Source organism: Cydia pomonella, chromosome 4, assembly GCF_033807575.1.
Source record: "Cydia pomonella isolate Wapato2018A chromosome 4, ilCydPomo1, whole genome shotgun sequence".
Classification (NCBI taxonomy): domain Eukaryota; kingdom Metazoa; phylum Arthropoda; class Insecta; order Lepidoptera; family Tortricidae; genus Cydia; species Cydia pomonella.
The window spans coordinates 19,295,682-19,318,553 of record NC_084706.1 but is presented as its reverse complement, the minus strand read 5'-3'; positions in this window follow the sequence as shown (position 1 = coordinate 19,318,553).

Below are 22,872 nucleotides of genomic sequence, written 5' to 3'. Positions count from 1 at the left end.
CATTTTTGATGTAAGTAATTTTTGTACTCTCAACTTAATCTTGATATCATATCGACCAGGGATCGGAACCGGTTTTATGCAAAAACATCGAAATAACCATATATTTCGGTTTATTTTATACTCTAAATGTAGGACTCAGTTGTGTTTTCAGATAACGACTTCGTATTATTAGATTGCCTACTTAGAAATGAAGTAATTAACAAAGAACGAAAAAATACCGTTTTCGTTCCCATACAAAAAATACCGGTTTCCGATCCCTGATATCGACACCAAAAAATCCATTTTATAATTATTGGATTATCTGCATTAGCATGTTATTATTTTAATTCGTTCTTGGCGATTGACATTAATGTAATTTGTACTGCAATCGTATGTTGTGTAATAAATAAATCCAAAACATTCCGAAGTAAAAACATATGTTAAGTATAAGTTTTTACTTCGGATTTTTTTTTTCTCTTAAATCGCTTAACCAATTGAGTTAAAATTCACACTTGGGGTACGTTATTGAATAACGACTCCCTAAGGATTGGTGCTGCGTTAAGGCTCGGGTGTAATGTGTGCGAGCCTGATTTGTGCGTATGTGGGGTAATGGTGGAGGCGAACGGACACCATGGACTGAGTTGTGCGCGGTGTGCTGGCAGGTTTCCTCGACATCATGTGATTAACGATATCGTTCGCAGAGAGTCGTGAAAAGCTTGTGTCGGACATTGAGAGCACTCTATCCAAGCAAGCATACGGCCCGCCTGATGGTAAGCAGTCACCGTAGCCTATGGACGCCTGCAACTCCAGAGGTGTTACATGCGCGTTGCCGACCCTTTAAAAATCTGTACACTCCTTTTTTGAAGAACCTCATACTGTAGACCCTCGGGAAAACCTCGGCAGGTAGCTTATTCCACAACCGGAGCATGCGCGGGAGGAAGTTCCTCTTTAACCGCACAGTGCGTGACCATTTAGGTTCAAGGGTGTGAGGATGAACACCCTGCCGACGGCGGGCGGTGCGGTGATAGAAAGTAGCCGTGGGCATCATGTCAAACAATTCTTCAGAGCTCTTGTTCGTACCTAGTCCAACGTATATCGTTGGCCGTTCAACGTGGGAACGCCGCTGGTGTTATGGGGACGTTTGTGCCGGGTACTTTTTGGATTAGGATATAGGTTTTCTCTTTTTTTCTTATTATTATTGTGCTCACTTTTTGTTAATTAGTTTTGACGATGCATGTTGCAGATGACTTATGTGTAAATAGACATTCTGTTTTGACGAAACCCGAGGTGGATGAGCTTTCTGTAATGTGACAAAGCCCGCGCTGTGGATCTGATGGTATGCTATTTTTTGGTTACTAAATGAAACTAACTAAGTAAAATATAAATAAAGATATTGGGAAAACGTTAAAATTTTGCACAGAGATAGTTTGAGTTCCGGGAAGGGAAGAACATAGGATCGTTTTTGGAGGGGAGGTGAAAGTTTGTATGGTGATTCAATAACCGCTGAACCAATTTAGATGAAATCTACATCTACATCTTTAAGTTATTTGAAAATGATACGAAACTTGACTTAGAACCTAAACTTAAACATCCGCACCTTAGACATCGCCGACGATGAAATCCCTCCTCACCCTCCACCTGCATCAAAACCTGGTTGGCTGCAATTCTTAAATACATCCTAGTAATACAAATATTAATTCTATCAACGGAAATCTTTAGTTCAGAGAAAGCCGTATTTGGCCTTTTTATGTAGTGTAGACACACAACTAGCTATAGGTTCATAACTTAATGAAAACTTAATTGTTTATTTAATGTAGATAAAGATACCTAAATTGGATATTAAAAAGTAACTTTATTATTTAAGATTAGTTACAAAAAAGCTTTAGAATATAAAATTAATAAAATATAATATAAATAATTGAACGAAAATTTGGTGGAAACGTTGCTTCAAGATAAACAATATTTTTTCGTTTAAAACCCGTAGGAGTTCAGTTATTTCGAATGTTAAAGTCGTTGAGAGCGTTGACTCAATGAGATTACAATTTAAATATAGGTAAGGGCGCGTTGCCAAATAGTTCTCATCGGGAAATGTCCGGCCCGAACTCGCTTTGGGGCATGGTACACTGCGTCCGATTCGCACGTTGCTCCGACGTGCGAGCGGGATGTCGCTATAATACGCGCATAGCGGGGTCTCGCTCAAACTTCGGAGCAACATGCTAATCGGACGCAGTGTGCCTTGCCCCTTAGAGAGATACGGCTGATTGTTCCGCGCGATCTACTCCAAATTACTTTTGTATAATACCCTATCAGATAATAAAATCCAACCAACTCTTGTCTTATAAAACAATGCTGAAAGGTTTAATTTGAATTGGGATCTACCCGAATATAAGCGGTTAACATTCCTTGCAGTAACTTGCTCTGATTAAATATTTAAACTCCGCACTACCGAAGTACAGTAAAGATTAAAATTATTGATGCGATATGCAATCAATTCAACAAAAATATCAATACCTAATCCTAATGCTATTCGTTTTGTTTCTTACAACGTATTTTCTATGAGGAAAATGTACATTGAAATAATGTTTAATTACATTTAATACTAATTCAAGAAGCTTACTAGGGCAAGAACTTTTGCACAAAAGAGCATCCCAGCCATAGAAATCAAGACTTAATTGAAAATTACTGAAATTTTTATTACAAAATTGTCGCTTTTCTACACATTTATTTTTTACAACATTTTTATCCATTTTTACAGACATAGGAAGGCATAACATAACCTATGTAAATAACCTAATATAAGATATATGTAAATATATATTATCTATTATGGTAAGTTGTTCGCATTTATATTTTTGGTATTTTTAACGTCGACTGTAAATCTGGGAGCGAAACGGAATTAGTACATTACGATATAAGTGCGAAAAGTAGGAAACTTGTGTTGTTTAAAAACTCCCTTCGGTCGTGTTATAATTTATCGCCACTCGTTACGAATGACCAATTGTCGCGTGTATTATATAAAGTTGTACAGTATATTTGACCCTTTAAATTTTCGATATAGCCACGTAAAGTGCTAATTACCGCACTAGGGCGGCAAAGTATTACCATATGTACTATAAACACAATAATTTAAGGTTAGGTTGGTGGGTCTTTGCTAGTTTATAACTGACCTTAGCATTGAAACAATAGCATTTTTCAGTACGGTGAGGCGAACATACAGCGATTTTAAAAGATTAAAAAAAAATTAAAAGTAAAAAAACACGGCGTAAGCCATACGAGTTATCGCGCGAAATCTTTTGCGTGTTGCGGCAGTGAGAGTGAGTAACATTATGGTTTTAAGTTTACCGGAGACATCGGTGACAAATGATATCACAGTTGCTACGAATTTAGCTACTTCTTTATTTTACTTCTGTGAAACTTTAGATTTTATATAGATGAAATGAAGCCATGAAAGATAGGTATTTTTTGTTATAGTTTTGATTTGAACAGTTCTTATTAATCTCTGGTGCACTGGTGGCCTAGCGGTAAGAGCGCGCGACTTGTAATCCGGAGGTCGCGGGTTCAAACCCCCGCGTGTATGTACGAAATAGCATTTGATATTTGCCAGTCGCTTTTCGGTGAAGGAAAACATCGTGAGGAAACCGGACTAATCCCCCAAGGTCTAGTTTTGCCCTATGGGTTATGGGTTGGAAGGTCAGATGGCAGTCTTTCGTAAAAACTAGTGCCTACGCCAATTCTTGGGATTAGTTGTCAAGCGGACCCCAGGCTCCCATAAGCCGTGGCAATATGTCGGGACAACGCGAGGAAGAAGAAGGGGCAACGTGTCAAACTATGTTAAAAAAATTGGAATGATGTGCCTTTTTTTGCTCAAATTAATTTCATATGTGTGTTTTATTGATATTAGTAAAGCGACCTGCAGTGGTAGCATGGTTCCATTTTTATCACTTATCACTATGCCCGTCACTTTCGCGCTTACATACTTGTTAGAACGTGACAGGCATGGTGACAAATGATAAAGAGTCGACCATCTTAGCCCTACTGGTCTCGAAACAATATTTTAAACTTAATAGAGCAAATTTCTCATTACTCCCAAGAATATTCTCGGGAAAGTTCTCCGACACATTTCTTTATAAGGCTTCCATAGTATTTTGAATACAAACTATTTATTACGAGTATGTATATCAAGTTGTTTCTTTGTACATGTGTTTTTCTGATACTTGAGTTTTTACAAGCTTTTATAAATCTTAATATTGGAAGCTAAACTTGACACTTGAATTTATATTGGCGTGAGAACAACTGTTGAAAACTGTTCTTCACTAGTAGAACTCATTTTTATAGCGTACGGTCCTATAAATAACCTAATTTTATTTTTGAAGGAAAATTTACGTCAAAAAAAGACCTTTTACCATCACCAATGAGAGATGATGATAACAATGAAACATTGTAGTAGTGGTGCTTCAGGTGCTACAGCTATTGCCTACTTTCCGGCTTGGTTTTAGACCATCTATTGCTACATTTCCGAATAGTTGCGTAAAAATTTAATTATTGCATCCTCCTGCCGACCGGCGTAATATAAAGGCCCCAATAAATTTTTGACTTTTTCTTAACTTGCCAGATTTACATTTAAGCTTGCTTATGAAACCCAGTCGTCAGGAGGGTATGGAAACGTTCTTCTGCTATGTGCTACTTCGTAAAAACTTTTTCCCTGCACTATAATTTAATGATATACAGTTGTCTAAAAAACGGGAATTTAGACGAATAGACGCCCTTGTCACAATTTGGGAAATTGCTTCTTTTTTTAAATATTGATGAAGAATTAGATTTTCCAAATTTCATGAAATATGTTCTCAAAACAGTATTCTAGAAGACATCATTAATAAAATAGCTCAAAAACAAGTAATTAATAAAGAATTTAATTTGTAGACGCATTTATCTAAACCTAATTACCAGATGTTGTCAACCTCTTTAGTCGATTAAAATACTGAGATTTAAAATAAGTTTACAGGGGTTTTATTTTTACCCTTATGACTGACCTATTATCGAAAGACAAACTTTCAGCTACCTCAAAGTCTTCCGTAACATAAGTATATTTCAGGGATCGGAACCGGTTTTTTGCAAAAACATCGAAATAACCATATATTTCGGTTTATTTTATGCTCTAAATGTAGGACTCAGTTGTGTTTTCAGATAACGACTTCGTATTATTAGATTGCCTAATTAGAAATGAAGTAATTAACAAAGAACGAAAAAATACCGTTTTCGTTCCCATACAAAAAATACCGGTTTCCGATCCCTGTATATTATTGAAGTCTTACTCAAAATCCAAAAAGATCCGAAAATTTAATGGTTTTCTTTTATTTGACAGGAACATTATATAAAGAAAACAACCGACCCTTATTTAATGCAACTACCGCTTAGGGATGATTTGAATGGCCTATATGGTAGCCAGAATAAAATGGTGGTTACGAAATCAGGATGAAATTAGGGACATCAGGGTTATAAGTATGGATCAGCTACAACTACATGAAAAATGTAACTACATAATTTGATAACTGAAATATAGAAGAATTCAACACTTAAAAACGACTGGAAACATAGCATTCAGACCTCTTTTTCACTCGACTCCTCCTTAATGGCTGATTTGAATATACAATTATATGTATCACCTACCTGGTTGTTGTATATCTAAACGCCTTTCCTTAAAACATCAGATAAGAATTCATGAAAGTATTGAACAATGTAATACGAAGTGCTTCTTTTATTATTTAAACGACCTATTAATTCCTGTAAACATTCACAGAGCATGTACCAAACCACTTCTGTTTTCTCAAAGCTTCCCTTATAATTAATTAGGTACGACCCGGTTCTTGTGTTTGTTCAACATCACAGCGAGTTTGCAGTTAAATTACGCGAATGAATTTGTCAATTTCGGTAAAGTTGTGAACACCTGACATAATTTAAGGCTGGAGCTGTCTCTTAACATCGACCCGCTCGGTTTAGGTTGTAAATCGCTCAATGTACAGTCAGCCTTAAAAGTAACGGATCAGACTACGCGTCAAAAGTATTTACCATTCTTTGATAGGTTAACAATATGAGATATATCTCTATATGTAGAACAAATCTGGGGGCACGGTATGCTCCCGCCAAGACGAGCGAAGCGCAAGGGCCTGCCTTTTCTTGAAGCGATTCGTCGTTTTTTTAACCCTCATAAGTTGGGTATAGAACATTCCAGATAAACAAAATTCTAGGGACATAATGTCAATAGTGGACTTATTATTAAGCATAAAAATATGCAATTGCATAGCTTTCATACTTTAGATTTTAATTTTTATTCAAATCTAAAAAACTCTGATTTCGTCACTGACTGAGTCACTCACTCACTGATGATCATCAAATCAAAACCCTTAAGGTACTTCCTGAAGTTCTAGGAAGCTGAATTTTGGTATGTAAAATAGTATTAGTACCCAAATAACAAAAACATTCAAAAACTTGATTTTTTTTGCCCCTAAGGGGGTGAAAAGGGGGGTGGAATTTTATATGGCGAATCAATAACCACTGAACCAACTTAGTTGATATTTGGTATGTAGATAGTTTTTGTTTGTTTGAGGGATATAAAATAGTTTGGTTTCAACCCAAAAATTACCCCTTAAGGGTGAAAAGGGCCATGCATAAAATAAAGCACCAGATAATTATTAAAAAAACTAAATAGGATAGAAATATAAGAATGTGCCTTGAAAACCTAACTGCTTGACAAACAAGCAAAAAAAAAAAACAAATTGTCATACGTGAACTTTGCATCGTTGAAGAGTTCCGTTCTGTTCATCATCAGCAGTTCCACTTCATCAAATGTCACTTCTACAAATGTAAATACTTATTTTGTTGATGAAAATACTAAGATCACTATATATATGCCTTTAACATTTGAGGAGTTCCCTTGATTCCTCATGGACCCCATCGTCAGAACTCGAACTTGACAAAATTTTGTCTTGGAAATCTAATTTGCTTATTAAACACAGCGAAGAGGACAAATCGCCAAACGTGTACTTATGCGTCGTTGAAGAGTTCCATTCTGATTATCATCAGCAGTTCCACTTCATAAAATGTCACTTTTTTAAATGTAAATGCTTGATTTGTTAAAGAAAATACAAAAATCACTATATGTATGCCTTTCACATTTGAAGAGTTCCCTCGATTCCTCATGGATCTTATCATCAGAACTGAGTTTTGACAAAAATAGGACAAATCTGAATATATATATATATACATTCAAACAAAAAAATAATTTTCAAAATCGGTTCAGAAATGACGGAGTTATTGAGTAAGAAACATTTAAAAAAACATACAACCGAATTGATAACCTCCTCTTTTTGAAATCTTAAGTCGGTTAAAAATAATAAATAGTGAATAAATTTTCACCTCACGCCTATGTGACATTAGCAAAATGGCCAAGCCATTGACTAAGGTGTAGAGTTAGTGAAGTTAGGGCTTGTAGAGTTAGAAGCTTGGCTCTACAAGAGATCTGATAACTTTTTGACAGTGCGAGCCTTATGGTCTCGGCTACATTTTATATGAATATATTTTTGATAGGCTAGATTATTACACAGACATTCGATACAGAATATATATAGCTGGTCAAACAAGTTTGTCAGTAGAAAAAGGCGCGAATTTCAAATTTTCTATGGGACGATAACCCTTTGCGCCTATAATTTTTAAATTTGCCGCTTTTTTATTGACGGAAATGGCTTGACATACTATATATCTCTATTTGGAAAAGTATTCCAAGGTGGCTGATACTTTTGGTGCATTGTTTCATCCACTACCATTGATGCTGACTGTACTCGTATTCATTCATGCTTCAGTCCAGTGGGACTATTTCGCCAGTATCAATTAAGGTATTAAGGAGCTTTAAATACGACTAAAATTGTACGGTTAGTACAAGACAGTGTATCGTGATTTTTATAGTAAAGCGACAGCTGGACTTTACAAGTAGCACGTGGACTACCGGCATTTGACTCGAAAATGTTGGTTAAACATATTTAAAGATAAAGTCTCCATTCACTGGACACTACCACATTAGTTTACTGTTTAGTAAGCTATCGATAATACAGTTTAAACAATATGAATGAGCAAAAAACAAAGGAAATAATAATGAGGCGTGACTATCAAGATGGCGCTCGAGCCGGAAGTCTTGTACTCGTATGATGGTGGGTAATCCTTTCAGAATGACAGCTTCCCTAACACATACAGTTATACTTAAGGGTGCTTAAGGTGACCGGAGTTGGAAAGCGGCAACATTGTTTAGCGCAGCGGGCCGAAAGTTAACATTTTCCGCATGGAGAACAGAAAGATCTTTTTGTCTAAAATGCTTAATTTAATCCGGTAGGAATCACAGATTGCTTCAAAGTTGAAATTTACAGTTTTCAGAAAAAAAGGCTATGGATAAAAGCTATAGGGACCTGCCCCTTCTGATTATATATGGTTTCCCTACATAGGTAATAACCATCCATCGTGTTCTTCTCTCTCTTTCTTATCATGGCATGAAGTTTAGAAAACGTCATCTACAACCAGCTATCACCGGCTTTCTTAAGCAAGCAAGGCAAGCTCTGTTCTCCATACAAACGTAGTTACGGTCTCATTTTAAAACGACTAGCTAGATTGCTCTGAAAAATTGTACTTACCTATACAATAGGATAAGATACATCTAGTCCTGTAATTGTAGTTTATGTTGCTTCAGATTCCATAGTTAAAAAATACAGCGAATTTAAGTTTTTCATACAAAACTTGTTTTTGCTTCACTTCGTTTGTTTTATAAACTGGAGCCATACAAGGTGCCCGTGAGCATTGCGAGAAATTTTAACGGTGCATTCCTAATGTCAACAGAAGCAAAAAATGTTATATGACTTTTTGTGAAATTAGCCAAAAAAAAATTTTTTTATTTGTTTTTTTTTTTTTTTCGATTTTTGAACACTTCTGTACATAAAACAAAAAAATTTGTAATAAAAACTTAACCTAAAATAAATAAAAAGTTTTTTTTTATTTGGGGGTAGCCTCATGAATGTTTTTTTTAACTATTTCGATGTCAATAAATAGGTATGTCCAGACTAGTCCTCAAAGTGGCAATACCGCAGCCAAATAGGTGTTTTGTACCGACTTATGACGAAAAAATTATTTCGAAAAAAAAAAAATTATCTCTGAAACTAGGCCTAATCCAGAAAATTTTATATGATATTTTAGTTTAAAAGTTTATATTTTGTATAAACTAATTACAGGACTAGATATACCTCATGTCATTATATGTGCAAAATTTCATTACAATACAACACGTAGTTTTAAAATGAGAACGAAACAGGTGAAATTCGGCCGAGGTTGCCGGAAGTTTTTTTTTAACTTATTTAGCCAAGTGTGGAGCTGATTAGCGCCGAGTGGGTCTGAGAATGAACAGACAAGTTAATTTATTAGCTAAATTGCTACCTCATTAATTATTGTGTTACATTGTTAGCAACATATTAATGAATGAGGTAGTAGCTTTAGTTTATTTACTCGTACCTAACAATATTACAAGATTTACGAGCAATAACTGTCCTAGAACCGTATCTTTTACTTATGTACCTATGCCTTTAAAACTATGTGTCTGTTAGCGTAAAGGCTGTCATAACTTTCTCGGTGACAAATGTTTTGCCGCTTTTGTCACGTGATAAATGACAAACCGTTCGACACACACAGTCTACATTAGTTACGTCATGTGCAATTACTAAAATCCAGTAGGCAACTGCAAAGTTGATGCCGAGATAAAACAGATAATTACGAGTATTAATTATATTTAAGTATTATATTGATTACAATCATCAATATATATATCATGTATTCTTATTACAATATTTTCAATTTCCTCTAAACTCGGGCACTTTTTAGGTAGCCTAGCTACATCCCAGATATATCAAGTTCTAGTGCTAACCAGAAATTAGTAAATTTATTCGTCAATAATAAAGCTGCACGTAGACTATGTAGTCTGTCCACCTTTGTATCCGATCTGTACTTTACCTAATAGGTGTTATAGTCGAAGGTGCAGCTCAAAAAATACGGCGAGGTTTAGGTAGATAACTCATAAATTACACATTGACTTGGTTTAGTGCTTACAGGAAACTTAAAACAGCTTTGCATGCGCGCGGGTTAAGACACTTATGCATGACCCATACATAAAATGAGATCCTGGCTAGTATGTTATGAGTACATATTGATATTTTTAGCACTTAAGGGTAAATATTGAGGAGAAATTGGCGAAGTTTCGACCAAAGTTGCTACGGTTGAAAACATAAATTAAGAAACTTTCGTTATTTAGTCCTGCAGGACTTTGGGATAAGCGGTCCTATTTTCAAGCCAGTAAAAGTGGCTTGCAAAATAATTAATAGAATCAGCCATTACTTTGAGGAAATCCTTATTAATTCAAACAAAAATATTACTTTGCTAATTCGCTAAACACGACTTGGAATAACGTGCTAGTCATTCAGTGCTAAGTAAGTAGTGAGTTTTGTACTTTTGGTAATTTAATTTTACTACGGTTTTGTACTTATTTGCGTATCTGTTTTTGCGGTGGGAGGGTGGGAACATTAATTGTATGCAAAAATATGTAAGTAAATATAACGGGTTAGCATTGATTGACAGGCAACGTTGTTATTTCGCGGATTAGCAAAGTATTTTTTTAAATTGGCTTGGATAAAACAGTACAGTTAGTTATATGTGTAGCTTTAATTAATAATCAAAAAGCTATTAATCCTGCTGTTACTAAGGATTTTTTCGCATTGGAATAAAGTCAAATATAGATAAGCTAACGTCGTTACTTTCTATTTTAATTTGTAGGTCTATTTTAATTGGCAATTTCTCGAATAAGGATCTCAATTTTCGTCAGTAATTTGAAATTGCTAATACACTTCCATGCTCATTGCCGAATCCGCAGCATTATTAGATTGCTCCAGTGTTTACAAATTGTTCCAGTGGTTACACGCCGCTTTTGTAGGATTTAACTATACCAAGGGCCATTTTAGGGCCATGTTGCCCTAATTCTGTCGAACCTGACGAGTATGGCAGAGCGACGCGTAAGGCCAGAAATTTATAGGTTGATAATTCGTATCATTCCACGAATTCTACGATGACGCGCAGATTTGTCAAATCTAATATTTAATAACATGACATTACGAGTCAAGGCACGCGTCTTCGTGAATGACACGATCTATACCGCTTAACTCAGATCGTCCGTGAAAAGTTATTACGGTGGATTATTTACGTTGTGGTTAAAGATTTGTAAAAATAATTGAACGTTTTTAGTAATAATATAAATAATAATTCATTAAATGAATAAATAAATACATAAAAACAAATATTTGTTACAGTTTACTTGCATCCGACATCCGATATCGGTTTGAGCAATGTGAAAACGCTCTTAAGTGTGATTCCATATCCGACTTGGTCCCGTCCCGACCGCACGTTCCGACTCGCTAACAAGTTCTTATTATAATTTTAGTGCCATTACCTACTTTGTGGTTTCACTACGTTCCGTACATTTTGTTGTAATTGCTAAAAGCATTCAACAGGAAATACTAAAGTGGGTGCGCCGAGGGAAACTTGATGTAGGTAGGGTTGCTACATGGTAAAAAAAAATGTCTTGATAAAAGTCCAGCATCACCCAAAAAATCATGACATTTCCTACGCACGTAAACCTAAAAAGATAGAATTAGACCAAGAAAAGCGTGCAGCGATTTTATTAGCCTAGACTGTGCAAGTGTTATTTTAGACGTCAAACATCTATGAAATTATGACGTATAAATAACACTTGCACAGTCTGTGCTGTTAAAATCGTTGCAGAGTTACCTGTCTCTCTTTAAGTAGACTTATATATCGCGAAGTTTTTGAAGTACGTTAATGGAGCTAAATTCGGTCCAAATGGCAGTCCCACAGTCCCGTTCGTACTTTCTGATTAAAAAAAATGCGTTGTAAGATTATTTAATCCTTGTGCCTTTAACGGCGCTGTGCCTATTTATTATCTTCTCTTCTTCTGGCCGACTCCAAACTTTTAGCTAGCTTCTGGTGTTTATTTGAGGTTCCCAAAAACCCTGACACTTGCCATTTTTGCCCGCAATGCTGATACGAGGGGAAATCCTGACGTATGGTAACCCTAGACGTAGGTGACCTGAATGTATGCAGACAGGCGACGTTAAACGGCGCAAACATGTTTGTTTACGCCATGCATATTCAGGTCCAGCCAAGAATCTAAAATGCAATGGATATCGCGTCTCTTATACCTGCTATACATAGGTTTCATATTAGTAAAGTATTATCAAGCATGGATCAGAACCGGCTTTTTGCAAAAACTTCGAAAAAACCATATAAATGTTTCATGTTTATAGATAACGACTTCGTATTATTAGATTGAGAACGAAAAATACCGCTTTCGTCCCCATACAAAAAATACCGATTTCCGATCCCTGTCATCAATAGTGTAATCTTAAGAGCGAGGTCTCCTGACACATAATACCTATTAGGAGAGCACGATCGTATGTATTTACTTATCGCCTCAGGTTGAATGTTAATAAAAAAAGTTTTTTTTTTTTATACTACGTCGGTGGCAAACAAGCGTACTCATACAGCCCGCCTGATGGTAAGCAGTCTCCGTAGCCTATATACGCCTGCAACGCTAGAGGAGTTACATGCGCGTTGCCGACCCTAACCCCCTCCCCCCCGCCCCTCGTTGAGCTCTGGCAACCTTACTCACCGGCAGGAACACAACACTGTGAGTAGAGTCTAGTGTTATTTGGCTGCGGTTTTCTGTAAGGTGGAGGTACTTCCCCAGTTGGGCTCTGCTCTAGATCTGGAATGCCATCCGCTGCGCTGTGTCCTACCACACAAAGCGAGATGACATTCACAATGCCCATACCTCTCTTTTGGACGTAGTTTAAGGAGGTACCCGGGTATGTACACCCAATGAAGTTAGATGCAATGTATATTGTATCAAGCCGGGGTTTGAACCCTTGACCCTCCGTTTGAAGTAGCACGTCTACTATTGCTAGAAGCGATTTATATTTTAATAACAATACTTCAGTCGTACCTATAGTACGTCTATATTACAATATTATGTTCTATTCACTCAATGCAAATGAGTTTTTGTTCTCCATTTTGTGTTTGTACGGTACGGTGGCAGGAGGCATTATCAGATATTAAAAATAAAATGTTGATTTGATATTATTCTCTATGGGTCTCACTCGTACTTAAGATCTAGCTTCCGACGGTCCAAGGTCAACCTGAGCTTGGTCGGAGTGCAATATAATTTGGTGGTAAATCATCGACAAGGTTGTAAATAAAAGTGCGTGTATGTGTCAGCTCCGACGCAAGACTGAAGTTTACTCCAAACTATGCAAATTGACATATAATTTGTTGAAATTGAATAAATAAAGTCTTTCCATGATGCAATTGCTAGGGGATGCGCAAAACATAACGTCACGTTTGCTTTTACTCCCCAAAACTTTTCATACCACGGGCTTACATAAGTATATAGGGGTAACCTCCAAATAGCAAGGTCACGTTGGTCGGAAGCCTTGCTGTCGCCTATTACTTAGTAGCCTGCTACTAGTAGACGCTTTATATATAAGCGCGACAGGGACGCATATATTATTATCAAAACAATATTAATTTTCTAAAATCAGAATGGACCTAAGAATATATTACCTGAGCTTACAGTATATTTACCATGATGAATTCTCGGTATACATAATATTTCTTTCCCGCATGGCGCGATTCATCCTGTAAGCAACTCGAACGATATATTATTCGTTACAGAAGACGGATGAGGCACTTTGATAATAATGAAACACAACTTTGATGCTGGAAGGTGAAGCGCTCTTCAGTAAGTTGGCTGCTAGTTCGCGTGTTCAGTTTTGTGTAAATATTTATGATGGACGAGCACACAGCAATGAACTTTTTTAGACAGGACACACTTAAATGTGACTAATATTAAAATTACGTAAGTAAATAAAAAAAAAAAAAATCGTAGGTAAATATTTGGTGTACTTTTCGTAGCATCTGTCCTCTCGATACATTGCTTCTTTTCGTTAGTCGTTTGTAAATGATCGATTGTATATTGTCATTATTTCGGTGACAATACGTTGATCTGATGCTAATACAGTGTGTGAGTACCTATAAGAATTGACTTTGGACCAGAGGGTCTACCGGGAACTACTTCGTTCGTAAGTCTTTGCCTCTGTCGCTCGAAGATACAGAGCGAAAGAGACACTGAAAGAAATGTTTGCATAACTGTAACAAAATTTTGGTTACTGTTTACACAAAAATTGGGACTTGCGAACTATGTGTTATATGTTACAAAACCGATTTGGCTATCAGTGTTCAGGTACTGGGTATACACTACAAAATAAGTTTGTAAATTTATGCAAAGTTTATTTTCTTATAACCGTAGTTTAGTTATTTAGTAAAGTTACAAAACCAGTTCGGCTATCTATTTTTTTCAGTGGAGGCAGATTATAACGAAATTATGATTTCGATTTTTTTTTAATGTAAATAGGAACTGAAAGAGAAGACATAGTTGGCATAACATTTCATAAAAAGTATTTTAAAGTATTTTCAAATTAAAAGAATCTTAATATTTAAAACTTTCGCGTTTTGAACACAATTTAAAATATATTTTCGACGCAGGTTTGCAGGTAAGGTAAGGCAGAAATTTGTGTAACTACCGGGCGAAAAATCTATGAAAAAGTTTGGGGTAGACATCACAATTTCAAGTTCACAACATGTTCATACAGTTTCAGTTATGCGCGACCACGACCAGTGAAACCTGCGTCGAAATTTCGGAAATAAAGGTAGCAAAATAAATAAGCGATAGACCCGGTTTTAAATATGTTTTAAAAGAATTTTAATAGAAAAGTCCTTAAATACTTGAATCCACTTTTCCAAGGTATAACCCATGATTTCCGTGAGATTATTCATGAAAATTATGATAATTACGTTCCCTGGTCGTAAAGTTTCAGCTTCATTGTATATTTGGCTTGGACTATTGGGTCGGTAGCAGTTCATAATTGGCTACTGAGCAGAATGCTTAAGTGTAAATAACAACTCAATTTTATTGGTGTACGTGCGGCGAAAACCAATTGTTAGCTTACTGCTGTAACCCAGAAATGTTAATGTAATGTTTAACTGGTCCTAATTTAAGCAGTATAATAAAAATATATATAACAAGTTTAGAGACTGCCAACTTTACTTTATAACTATAATCCGTAAGAAGCTATGATCCTGAGTGGAAACCCTAATAAATATAGGCATTTATGCGTGTGATCCTGATTTGCAATGCTATTTGTAACAAAGCAAGTAACACATGTAAGTATGTATGATTTTTCTTGGTTATTGGTGAGCAATAACTCATATTTAAGTACGTACCTGATTATAAAATATTTTCAACATCATGAAAAATGCTATCAATTTTATATTTTAGTTCGTCATTCCATCTCTTTAGAGACACAACTCGGGACTGAATCACGAATAGGTAATATATGTAAATAAGTTATCTCCAGTTTAAAGCGGAGATTACCGCCGCAGTCAGACCAAAGTAACTTCGTTTGCGAAACCCACGTGTTGTGATTGGAAAAACAGCTTTTATCCGTTCGGAAATAGTTTCAAATGGAAAAGTTTTATACTTTTTTAAATGATTCGCATCTATTCGTTTTTTTTTTATTATTTATCTAGGTCATATTTTATGGTCTTCTAGGAGTCATTATATACACTGTACACGCTAGTGTCTGTCATGGGACATGCGTTTATTTCTATGAAATAAGTATGACATAATATGGCCTTTAGTTTATTGCCTAACAAATTATCGCAATACTAATTAATATGACCGGCAAAAACTATATAGCAATATATGTAAGTAGTAATTTTAATTATTGCTGACGTTATTTATAATATAATTGCCTACATACAAAACATGTATTGTGAACGTTAGCGTAGGTAAGTGATGGCAATAAACAGTTAAGTATAATACAAGTATTACGAAATATTTGGTTATGTTTAAAACCTTATGATATTAATAAGGGTACAAAATTAATAACTGAAACGGTTACATTTAGCTATTTTTATAATTATATTTCCAGATCGGTTTGGTTATTCATTTTAATTTTAAGATGCTATTTAATTGATTTCTTTCTATTTTAAGATAGGTACCTAAATCATGCTGAAGTTATTTCAACAGGGCCGAGCAATTATAAGGTTTACAATATGGCGTGGGATGGGATTAACTCGTGTCTAGAATATTATAGATTAATTTTATCACAAACGTTAAGTCCTATTTTTTACCTAAATAAATCAATTAAAATAAGATAAATATCAGACAAGCTAAGTACGTTTTCTTTCAAGCGGATGTTACGTAAGCATTTGCTAAAACGTTCGAATAGTATTCATCAATATTATATTTTATAGTATGTATGTATGTATGTGTGTATTATATTTATAGTTTGTATGTATGTTTGTATTTATGTAATGTATGTATAGTCCACATAAGTATATTAGTTTGCTTTTCTTTTTAATTAATTGATTTTGGTTTCTCTCTTTGCACCAATTGTAAGTGTCTCTGTTTGGTTCTATAATTGACTGGTAGAGAGGGAATGCCATATGGCATTAAGTTCGCCATTGTTATATATATTATGTGCAATAAAGTTTATATAAATAAATAAATTGATATATATACCTATTAGGGGGCTTTCTCGAGGACCTCTTTAAAAACATGCTGTACAAGTTTCAAAAGGATTAGCAAAGGGTATGTGACGCCCCAGGGGTTAGTCCAAAGTCTGCGGTGACCAATTTCTATGAAAAAAACTTAAGATCTTGTCTGTTATGTACATACACATTATGATTCATAAAGTGGTCCTGCAATTTTGTAGCTGGGTGTTATGTACATTTCAAAATATTTTGAAAACAAGGATTGATTTTGTGAGATTTAATTTTTGTGCCCTGGCATGGTTGTATCGTTGTTACCAATATACAATATGTACATTATTATGCAATGGAGTAAAAGTAAAATTATTAATGTCTACATATTCAGGTAATATTTGGTGTCTACATACATTTAGCTACGAAACCAACGACCAGCGTCAAATTGAAACGAGTAAGATCAGTAAATAATGAAACTGCTCGTCAAATCTATTTGAAACTGTATTGTTTTTATTAGTTCAAACACGACTGTTACACAAAAATAATAGTCGCAGCTAAACACCCGCGGTGATGTCACGGGTTTCTATTTATGTTCTTAGAAAGAAACAGACGACACGGAGCGACACAGAGCTGTGTTCTACGCAATTATGAATCTGAATATGATTATGAATCTGATATAAAATCAAAATATGAATTGAACTGGTAATTTGTGTCTTCTTTTTAGGGTTCCGTAGGCGAAATGGCGAAAACTGAAGCCATATGTTCGTCATGTCAGTCCGTCTGTGACAGCCATATTTATACTCGGAAACTATAAAATATATTTCTATTAAATTTGAAACGTAGGTACCCCTAGGAGTTTTCCGGAAATAGTGTATTCAATTAGTGTGAGTTGTCAAGAAAAGTTAACTGTTGTCAGTAACGGTAATTTAGCATTAAATTTCAATAAAAACTTGGTTTTGGTGTTCAATTTGGGTTTGTGAAAACTCCCATCTACGTAAGCCGCTACTTCGTACACAATCTAAAATTAAATATTTATAGGGGATACTTCATAAGTCCGTACCATAGTAACTAAAAGGGAACATCGATAGGTTTTTAAAAATTATATTAACGTTTCTAAGAATGTTTTTATTTTATTTAATGACTACTTTTGGAAATAATCGCTAGAAAATCGAAAACATTGTTTTTTTTTTTTTTTTTTAAACTTATCTTATTAAAACGACGTAGTGTGCCGCAAAGACCCTTGCTTGTACGAGTATGCCTTTTTATCGGGTGGTCAAAGGAGTGTTATACGTTTGACGCTATCGGTCTGGGGCATCGTAGCTCACCAGCGGATGGACCGATTTCGATGCGGTTTTTTTTACCTAAATGCGGGTTTCCTTGCTATGGCTTTCGGACGAAACTTAATTTAAAGGATGTGTGCGGTATTGTAGTTTTTGGATATATGTAATATATATTATAGAATATATATGTATTAAGTTGTATATATTTGTTGTAGGTTATATACCATTGCATGTATATTGTAGGTTATAAGTCAAATAAATACCTTTTCTATTTTATTTTTTGCGACACTTTGTACAGTACGGATGTCTACCGTCTCCAATTCTCCCTCAATTGCTCAAATGTTAACTGTAAGAGATCCCTTAAAGGGATAAGTTCACCTTTGTATTAATGATGAGTGTTTTATTTCCTGTTGTGTTTTCATTTTTGTACAATAAAGAGTTTTACTACTACTACTTCCTTGGTGTGGTTCTTAGCTATGTTTGATACAAATCGACCCAGTATTATGTAAGTCATTTTTGGCATAATATTGATATATATATATATATATGGAGTTTTTTAGAAATTTTAATTAAATAGTTATTGTATGACGGTACGGAACTTTTCTTATTGCATTGTCCGATAGTCATATGGCCGGTTTTTAAATTTGTTTTCGCCTAAAAGCGGACCTGAGCGTCGTTAGCAACCCATTACACATTCTATTTTAGCATTATTACAGGAATAGAAACATTGATTGTGTCCAGTGATGAGAATGGATGCCAGACTGACGGCTGCCAGACTAAACCATATCGTTAATAAATAACATTTTGATTTACTTTATTGACGGACGTCATCGCTCGGCTATCTTACCAGTAAATCAAAATACACTTCATCGATTAACTAAAGCTGCTCACACAGGAAGTCGTTACTGCGGAGCATAGCATAATTAACTTGAGCCAATCAGAATTTCGTTCATTCTCGCATGACAACGTAACACGGATACAAATAGATCTGGAGTTGTTCTAATTTAATCTTCATTAAGGTAAAGGCGCCTTTTACCGTGGGTGTCAAATTCGGCGCCTATTGCCGTGCTATTTTAAAATACGCAATTTATAAGCAAACCAATGGATTTTCTAAAATATATATTTTACACAAACCAAGCCTACTATTTAGTTTACTACCGGACCTATTTGTGCTAGTGTGTGTGAATGAAACAAAAAACTCACAATTCGCCAATTTCTGCAACGGCCGCGCAAGAAGAAGTGCCATACAAACGAGTGACGCCACATGTAAGAGAGCTTGAATTTTATTTATAATTAATTATTATTTATTTTACGAATAATTATGACAATTGAACTTAATGTTATGGTTTTTAAATGGTTCTCTATAGCTTTCTGCATGACTTCTGCGTAACCTTTATATATTTTTTTGTTTAAAATGTAATATAAAATACAGCGGTGATAGATGCCATTTTATTGATGTGGGTCCTAATTCCGTGGTGTACCACGGTAATAGTTAAAGTCGGAATCTTTATGTTTTATGTTTATTATGTGACATTATTTATAAACTATTTTATAGTCATTCCAATCTTGATCTAAAAAGAACTATTTCTGTGGTATGAAAAGTATTCTTCAAACCTTTCGTTTTTAACAATAACTTTAGTACTGAACTTGTAGTTTCTATAGAAACCGTTATTTGGTCATTCTGTATTAATATTGAGATAATTAGTGTTAGACCAAGACAAGTGTGCAACTTTTTTGATAGCACTCTCAGTGAAAGTGTTATTTTAAACGTCAATCTTCTATGAAATCTTGACGTATAAATAACACTTGCACTGCGTGTGCTATCAAAATCGTTCTAAACTTATTTTGTACAACTCTAACAGTATTTATTTACTAGTTATGTAATTTTGGTGTTATATATTTTTTAATATTGCTTTTATGGCTCGGAATTAGGTTTTACAATACTCCAAGCTAAGCCTATTACCGATGGTACGATCACATAACCCTCGGTGATAAGATTTATGAGAATCTATTACTGGGCCGGTAATAAATTCTTAAAGAAGTATCATTTACCGAGCAATAATTTAATATTATTTTAATATACATCACATTTAGGGTACCGTAAACACAAATTTATTTTACAAAATCGAAACTTACTCATCGGTTGGAAGTCTTCCGCGCGTTTATCAGGGTTTACAACAATGTCATAAGTTATCCACAATGAAACATATTATTTAGCCGTATTTCTTATGTTCATATGAATAGTGAAAGGAGATGAACAAATATTACAGCAAAATCTGTTATTTAAATTTAGATTTATAACATTTGGAAACTACGAACAACACATATAGGCTATTACGAAAGACCTACAATAATTCATCAGCTGACAGGGTCAATGACTAATTATTTTTAACCCTAAAAATTTCAAAATACCACGGTATTACATCCTTTACCTTATTACGTGCTACTGTAATTAGAATAGATAGGAAATTGTTTGAAACACTTTAATTACCTAACACGAGCCGTGTTTATGAAAATTATACATACCTCCCTGTGTTTACCTAATTTGATTAAATTTCCAATATAAACTACCATGAGTCATACTAACACTAATCTAATTACACGGTTTACCTCACGTACATATTTTTAGTCACTCCCGCGATATATTCACTTACATCAATGTTTCAGAGAGCCTACGTTTCTATTTTAAGCATTAACAGTGCATAAATATGAAATTGTAGATAGTGACGGGCAAAGTGGTGATCAATATATCGTGATGATGATCCTTTCGGCTTATTTCGCCCATGGCGATCACTTCGACTCCTAGATAGCTCGGCGCTCATGCGCCCGAAGATGGCTGACGTAGCCGATCTTCGAGATGAACCCCCGTGAGGGCACGTGAGGACACGCTACGTAGTAGTAGTGAATGGACGCAGGCTGGCGTGTTTTCAGCTCGTCGCGTTTAGCGTCGAGGTCAACGATTTCGAGGAGCAACGTATGCTCCTCGAAATCGCGCACATTGCCCTGCATCAGCTTACCCCACTCAAGACGATGTGCTGCCAAACCTTGCCACTGAGAGGCTCGATGTTGCATCTTTTCATGAGTCGTTTTTGAACATGTTTGTATCGGAAGAGCTGACCGCCAAGTTTCCGCTTACCCTCCTCTATTTCAGAATAAAGATGCGCTTCGCCACTCTCTCCTCCACCATACGCGATACGTGACCGCACCACCGAAGCTGTCGACGCATTAGGTAAACCTCTATTCCACCGACCTTGGCTCGTCACAGAACTTCGGTATTCCGTACTCGGTCAGACGATCTGATGTTTAATGATCTTACGCAAGCATTTGAGGTGGAACCGGTCTAAGGTACGAATGACACATCTTTGATAGCGTAGTAAAAATGATGCGTTATTCCGATATATTTCACTATCTATTTGATGCTGACTGTACTCGTACTATCATGGTTGCAGCAAGTTTCCCTGCGCAGAGGCTACCGCGAATAGCGACAATCGAAATTTCTTTATCTGCCTCTTTATCTCTCTAATATTGCAAGAGCGGTAAAGAAGTACTTAAATAAGTTAATTTCGATTTTCGTTTTTGGTGGTAGGGCCTCAGGTGATGGGGCAAAGGGAGACAAGCTGTAAGCTTGGTTTAGAATGACTAATGATTTCATTAAACAAACAAAAATAATTACAAAAGAAAACACAAAATTACGCGAAGTTTGTAATATTTATTTAGGCAAGAAAGTAATAAATATTTGTTATCATTGAAGGAACATCCAACATTTTATGTGGTCGTAGATGGCTCGTCTATAGGACCCGAGAATGCTGTGACCTCCATTTTCGGGGCCGTAAAAATGATATATTATGGTGTCACCTTCGCCATGAACTGATGGACGATAAAGCAAAACTTTTATCCTGATTTTTACTTCCTTCTTTAATACACCTTAGAAAAGAAAGTCCCCCGCCCCGTCTGTCTGTATGTTCGGGATAAACTCAGAAAATACTGGACGGATTTTTATGCGGTTTAGGTGTATTAGGTGTGTTCTTATTTTTGAGGAAGGTTTATGTGTCTTCTTCTTCCTAGCGTTTGTCCCGGCTTATTGCCATGGCTCCTGGGAGCCTGAGGTCCGCTTGACTACTAATCCCGAGAATCGGCATAGGCACTAATCTTTGCGAAAACGATTGCCATCTGACCCTTCAATCCAGGGGGCTAACTGGACCTTATTGGGATTGGTCCGATTTCCTCACGATGTTTTCCTTCACCGAAAAGCGACTGGTAAATATCAAATGATATATTATTTAAATTATTTTGTTTGTAACCGAAATATGCTAGTTGAAGAAAATGATAAGTACTGCAAACTTTTGTGGAGTCGGTGGTTTTTTGTTAAAAGTTTATAATGCGATAATCATTACGAAAATCATGCCTGCCAACCCCTCATACTGAATGCTGATTGGCCATAGGTTACTAACTATACGCAACGCATGTAATCGAAAATCAAGTGAATTACTCATTCGTCGATCGTGAAATAAAATACTAAATTGTATAATAGATCATCAGGTGTTCCAATCGTCTGTTGTGTAGTGTTCATATTTGGTCAAATCGAAAAGTACTTTACATATTTAACTACATCTCTCTGTTTACGAGTGAGACGCCTGCAATCTGGCATCATGCCATGATTTTACATGTACGTCTGAATATTTTTTTCATTGAATATTTTCTTATTTAATTACCAACTGTTCATTTGTTTTGGCAACGAGGCGGTAAGCAATCATGGATGTCTATTTAAACGAGCTTCATTGACTCTTTAAAATAAAAGTATTACTTTGCTAATCCGCGAAATCAGTGCTAACTTGTATACTTATTTGCGTATTTTTTGCATGCAATTAATCTTACCACCCTCCTAATCTTTAGTTTACGTCACTTTCTATTAATA